Consider the following 7,634-nt stretch of genomic DNA (forward strand, 5'->3'; position numbering starts at 1 on the left):
TATTATTATTATTATTATTATTTTTATTATTATTATTGTTAAGGCGGTGAGCTGGCTGAATCGTTAGCACACCGGGCAAAATGCTCAGCAGCATTTCGTCCGTCCTTACGTTCTGAGTTCAAATTCCACCAAGGTCGACTTTGCCTTTCATCCTTTCGGGGTTGATAAATTAAGTACCAGTGAAACACTGGGACCCATGTAATCGACTAATCCTTTCCCCTGAATTTCAGGCCTTGCGCCTTTAGTAGAAAAGATTATTATTATTATTATTATTATTATTATTATTATTAAGGTAGTGAGCTGGCAGAATCGTTAGCAGGCTGGGCGAAATTCTTAGCGGTATTTTGTCTGTCTTTATGTTCTGAGTTCAAATTCCGCCGAGGTCGACTTTGCCTTTCATCCTTTCGAGGTCGATAAATTAAGTACCAGTTGAGTACTGGGGTCGATGTAATTGACTGTCCCCCTCCCCCAAAATTCAGGCCTTGTACCTGTAGCACTTGTAGCTCTTAACATTCTGAGTTCAAATCCTGCTCAGGTCAACATCTTTTTTTTTTTTTATTCCTCCAGGTTAGATAAAATGATGTATTAGCTGAGTACTGGGGTTCAATGTAATTGACTTAAGGGCTGAAATTTGAAACCGTTATTATCATTATTATTATCATTATTATTATTATCATTATTATTATCATTATTATAAAAAATTTTGTTTGTATTGTTTTGTTTAGTTCTTTTTTTTTTTTTTTTTTTCGTCAACTTTGCATTTTACTTTCTGGACAATTTTTCATCAAGAATTAGTTTCCTTATTATATTTTATAACTTAAAAAAGAAAAAAAAAATAATAATTTGAAGCAAATTTTGTGTTAACATTAACACACACATTCCCTCTACTTTCTCTTTCTCTCTCTTCTCACACACACCCACACCCATATACATACATAGCAACATGTGCACTCTATATATACATACATACACAAGGAAAGGTGTCACTATGTCTTGTAGGTGTGTGTATGTGTATATATATTGTTTGTGTGTGTGTGTGTGTGTATGTATATATATATGACCTTTGTACAGGTTGGTTTGTGGCCAGAATGGACCCATTTAATTTCATACCTAATGTCTGGGAATGAAATTAAATGGTCCCTTCTTGCCACAGTCAAACCCTTGATAGGGAAGTTAGTAAGCTCTGCCTATGTGAGGGTTTGGAAATTCTTTTTTTCAATGGGAAACAAATCCTATACATACATAAATATGAATACACATGCACACACAGATTTAAGGCATTCATTCCCATACACACACACATATATATTGTCCGCCATCTTGCTCTTGCCTCACATTATGATAATACTTTCCCTTTTTTTTTTGATTAGAAAAAGGAAAATGGAGTAACTATTTAAGGTAATTAATCTAAAGTGCTTTTGCTTTGGTTAGTTTAGGAAGAATGTGTTTTAACAGGGATTTCCAGATTGTCTTATGCTGCATTCCATCTATCAAGTTACTACAGATAAAGAGAAGTACAGCAACTATTGCTGCTAGCTGGAAAATCAACTGCAGTGTATGGTTACTGTTGTTATTTGGTTTTGGGGAATGTGGGAGTCTTAACCACTGTTGTCCCCAGATCCACTCTGACCTGGAGTAGCTGCACCTATCAGGACCCCAGCTGTAGGTTAATTAGCATATTTAGAGCTTGTCTATCGATGCATGTGAAGACTGGATCCTGCGGATTCTGTGGGGGAAAAAGTCCCCCAAAAAAACCTTCGTAGTTCAACAGAAGGGAAGGCGGCTGCAGCAACACATTGTGTAGTGCAGAGAGGTAAGTAAAACCTCTTGGTCATCCACTACATCTGTTTCCATTCCGCAGTTGTCTTTATACAGGTGAAGGCACAAAGTTTGCCCACAAACAATAGATGTGCTTTGTGTTGGGCTGCAGTTCCTGTTTATATTATATGACCTTTGTCTGACAGGTCACTACACCATGACCCTGCTGTACACATGACAGGGAAGAGAGACCTGTGGTGATGGCTGACTGCGGAAGTATCAAGAGTGGAATCCCAACGACTGGCTGCACCAGTTAAGGGAGCTTGATTATGATGTAATTGTATGTGTATGTGTGGAATATTCCACTACTCAGGCATTAATTCATGAAGCAGCCTGGTAATTTAGTTGATTGAGTACTTACAGTTAGAAATTCCATCTGAGATCCTTTTTGATACATGTTCAGATGTGGAACGTTGACCAAATCATCTGCTAATATATAGATAGAAACAGTTAAGCAGCAAGTTGATAGAACCGTTAGCACACTGGGGCAAAATGCGTAGTGGCATTTCGTCCCATCTTTACATTCTGAGTTCAAATTCCACCGAGGTCGACTTTACTTTTCATCTGTTGAAGGTCAATGAAATAAGTACCAGTTGAGTACTGGGGTTGATGTAATCGACCTTCCCCCCCACCCACCCCCTCCGTCCCCCCAAGGTTGCTGGCCTTGTACCAAAATTTGAAACCAATATATTGAAACTGTAGTTTACATTCTACATACATTATGCTTCCATAAACATTCGCGTCTTGGGTCTTCCATTTTTTTATTTCTGCATTCCTCTCTCTAAAACTGTTAAGGACTCTGTGAACGTGGGGGTGGGGGTGGGGAGTAACCCCCCCCCCTTTTTTTTACCCACCGTCATCACGCTTGGGGAGGAGAGGTAAAGGGAATGAGGGAAGATGGAGAAGAGAAAGATATACACATACATTCACACACACACAGATCCTCCTCGGTGACACATCATACTTGAGTGGTAGCAATAAAAAGGATAAAATGAGTAAAAAACAAAAAACAAAAAAACAGTTGGGTATGTGGAGTGGCAGGGAGAGATTGTCCTGATGGCTCTCTGAAGCAAGCACTGACCCCTAGCTATTGAGAGATAACAACATGAAGGACTGTTCTCTTCTACGTCAAACCCTGTTATTCTTCATCCCTGCGCACATCTCAATATAATCCTTATCAACTTCACTTCCCACCTTTCAATGTTTTTTTCTCTCCTTGAAACTGTTTTTTTTTTTTTTTTAATTTTAATTTATCTGAATTTTTTTTCTTTTTTTTTTTCTTAGCAATTTTTTTTTTTTTTTTTGTAACTCCATGATTCTGATTTCCTTCAACCTATCTCCTGAATTATTTTAGGGATGCGGAGCAGAGAGGTTTTGTCTTATTCATGAACTGAATTTTATTTTTAAATGTTCCTTGTTGATCTTGCCACTGTTGCTCATCTATAAATACTATTGTTGTTAACCTTGTTACTGCCTCTTTATCAATATGTAAATGTTTGTTCAGCTTGGAGACTAATGAACTAATTTCTCTCTCTCTCTCTCTCTCTCACATATACAATCATTTAATCCAAAATCCCCCAACAGGCTGACAGAGAGTTATGGTTTAAAGTACCGGTTCCCAACCTCTTTAACACAACAGACCAATTTCATCTAAGACAATTTTACAATAGGTCGAAGGTTCGTTACAGCAAAACAATAAAATGCATAATTTATAATTTAATTATTACACATTTAATACATATATATTATCTATATAATACTTATATATTCCTTCTTTTTTTTTTTTTTTGTGGCTCGGTCCAACCCAGGCCACAGCAGCAACAAAATCCACCCACCACACTTTTTCAGTCCATCGTCACTGCCTCGAAGTCCTGGATACATTCCTGGATACATTGTGCGATCAAATTGTCGATATAAATGTGACGACATTTTCGTCGTCTTACATCACAATGATGTGCATTCCAAAAGACTAATTTGGACGCTTCCAGTTCAGGGTGGCACATGCACATGTGACCAGATAGTCACAACCCTCTTTGCCTGATCTTCTCGCTAATTTTCAGCAGGTTCCCATATTATATTGAACCTATCTAATACATATATATATTACACACACACACACATATATATGTATGTATGTATATGTATATATTAATATTATCTCGGCTGAAAAAAACTTTGATAATGTAAATATGTTAATAGTTACCAGAGTAGCAAAAAACAAAAAAACTGGGATATCATACCCATTTAATAGGTAGAAATACCATGTTAAAGTGATGTATTAGGAGTAGATATGAATAGTAATAATAATGATAATAATAATAATAATATATATATATATATATATATATATATATATATATATAATGTTTAAAAGAGACCCTCTTGATTGCAATGATCAATAAAATAGAAAAGGATTTTAAAAATTTATTCCTTCTGTGTGACCTGGTGTCAAGTGATCTATGGTCCAGCACTGTTTTGTGGCCTGGGCTAAGCTGATACTTTTACACTGTGAGTGCCAATCTAGAACAAAATAATCCCCCATTTCTCACTTTTTCTCTTGTGTGCACAACCATAATTTTAAATGGCTTAATTCAGTGCTCAATTTCTTGAATCTTCCAACAACAATAATGATAATAATGATAAGAATAATAATAATAACTGCTGTGACTGCATCTGTCTTCTCATATTGGCCTACCCCAATCCCAGGTCATGAATTTACTGTCCATTTTCTTGAAGACTTGTCTTTTAACCTACTCCACACACCTCAACCCATCTCTTGCCATTATTCCTTATCATCCTTACCATTCTGTTGCTTCTCCTCTACTGTTCTTTTCTCTTGTAATTTAACCCCCATCCCCACCCACTTCAATACTTGTTTCTTTTGGGGTTTTTTCTCAAAATTTCAATAAGAATAAGAATTTGTTTCTTTGGTAACAGTGTGGAATTCAAAAGAAATTATGAAGGGACTGAGAAAATTAAGGATACCAGACTAAATATTTATTATTATTATCATTATAATTCTTTTAGGGCAGCGAGCTGGCAGAATCGTTAGCACGCTTGGCAAAATGCTCTTAGCAGTATTTCATCTGCTGCTACGTTCTGAGTTCAAATTCCACCAAGGTCAACTTTGCCTTTCATCCTTTTGAGGTTGATAAATTAAGCACCAGTAAAAAACACTGGGGTCGATGCAATTGACTCGTCCCCTCCCCAACAATTTCAGACCTTGTGTTTATAGTAGAAAGGATTATTATTATTATTATTATTATTGTTGTTATTATTATAACACATTAGACAAAATGTTTAGTGGCATTACCTCTGGCTTTTTGTATTCTAGGTTCAAATGTTACTAAGGTTGACTTAGCCTTTTATCCTTTTGTGGGGAGGGTCTATAAAATAAAGCACCAGTCAAGTACTGGGGTCGATGTAATTCACTAGCCCCCTCCCACAAAATTTCAGGCCTTGTGCTTATAATAGAAAGGATTATTATTACAAAGATGGTGAGCTGGCAGAAACGTTGGCACGCCGGGTGAAATGCTTAGCGGTATTTCATCAGTCTTTACATTCTGAGTTCAAATTCCACCAAGGTCAACTTTGCCTTTCATCCTTTCGGAGTCGATAAATTTAAGTACCAGTCAAGTACTGGGATTGATGTAATTGACTGCCCCCCTCCCCCCAAAATTTCTGGCCTTGTGCCTAGAGTAGAGAAGATTATTATTATTACAGAATGTTGGATAAAATGCTTAGTGGCTACTGCATAGTGTCCTCGTGTTGAGGTAGCATTGTTTCTCACACACTCATTTACCTATACAAATGCATTCTCTCTCTCTCTCTCTCTCTCTCTCTTGCTCTTTCTCTCACACACATACTTTCTCATACAAACACTCACAGATTCCTCTTTTTTAAGTTTCCAGCCACATTGCCAATATAAGTTACAAGTTCACATTACACTGCAACTTGCTCTGTATATGTCGGCCTAGCTTTACTCATCCATGCCTAATTTATATTTAATTTAATTTAATTTTACTTGGGTTAACTTAAAATACGTTTTCCAGCTGTCTGATCCACACCATGAAATCAATTTGCACACAGCAGACACACATACACACACATGATTTGAATGTAGAAATGGGTGGAGGTAAAAGAGAAAAAAAAACTCCCCACATGTGGTAGTTTTTATATTTCCTTCTTGTTCAAAGCTGACGAGTCACTCGGTTAATACTCCGAGTAATTTTGCTTTTATGCATTATTCCTTCAGGAGATATTCCGTCTCTTTGTCGCCAGGAACAAATGAGCAAATATTTCCTATGGTCAAGAATTCTAAAGTAACATCAGCTTCCAGCAAGAACACTATATATATATATATATATATATATATATATATATATATATATATATATATATATGTATATATATATATATATATGTATATATATATATATATATATATGTAAATATATATATATATATGTAAATATATAAAAACAAAAAGATAAAGAGAGCAAAGGTAAGGTTGAAGAATTTTATGGATAGAGTCTTACAGCTGTTTCTGGGAAGATCCAGTACTTCCCTCCATCGGAGACAGAAAAAATAAAGTAATCTATTATTATATCCATAAGCGGATATTTTTAGTATGAAGTGGTATAATAATAGATTACTTTATTACTTTATTATGGATATAATAATAGATTACTTTATTTTTTCTGTCTCCGATGAAGGGAAGTACTGGATCTTCCCAGAAACAGCTGTAAGACTCTATCCATAAAATTCTTCAACCTTACCTTTGCTCTCTTTATCTTTTTGTTTATATATATTTACATATACACACGCTAATACACGACTTATAATACCCAATCCTGTTCATACAACGATTGGGGCAAACTAATCGGTATACAGCACTTACTCGGTATTACTTGTATCCTCCTGGGTTTGGTTAAATCCAATACCCTCCTCAACCTTATATATATGTATATATGAATGTCTGTATGTTTGTGTGTGTATATGTATATGTGTATATTTACACGTGTGTGTAAATATACATATGTATTTTTACATAAATCGACATATATGTGAATGTGTGTGTGCTGATACCCCTTTGGTCATGACTGACCATGGGATTGCACCTAGAAAGTTACCCTCCCAGGCACAAGTCCGGGCAAGGTTGTTTATGGAAAATTTGACCTGTCGCCCATGTATGTGTATGTATATGTGAAAGCATGTATCCTTGTGGTTGGGGTGTTGCAATCACAATCATAAGATTGTGGTTTCAATTCTCAGACTGGGAAGTGCATTGTGTCTTCAAGAAACACACTTCCTTTCATTCATGTTGCTCTGTGATTGCATCGGCATCTGACATGTGGCACACCATGCCCCTTGTACAGGGCAATGCCAACTTGATGGAGGGGACTGAGCTAATGTACACCACAATCATTTGACCGCTGGAAACGAATCATCTGTGCAGGAGGTTGTTTGAACAAGAAATTTCAGCACCCTTATCTCGCATCTACGTCAGGAAAATCCACTGTGTGTGTGTGTGTGTGTGTGTGTGTGTGTGTGTGTAGAACCATCATTTTCCATTTCATATCTAAGAGTTAGTCATAGTAATCAGTAACTCCATAATTCTTGCACACACAGTCTTTGACCTTTGGTCTTCTTCCCACTGTCTTTATTAAGTTGTTTTTCTTTTTTTTATTAGGATGTTGGCAAATGGCTATCAGTTGCTAATTTGAATTTTACTATTTTTAATCTATTATGAAACAATTGAACAGATTATCCTGGTTGCCTGCTGAAAACAAAAGCATTCTCTGTGTGTGTGTTTG

This window comes from Octopus bimaculoides, chromosome 24 (assembly GCF_046866305.1).
Source record: "Octopus bimaculoides isolate indiv1 chromosome 24, ASM4686630v1, whole genome shotgun sequence".
NCBI classification, from domain to species: Eukaryota; Metazoa; Mollusca; class Cephalopoda; order Octopoda; family Octopodidae; genus Octopus; species Octopus bimaculoides.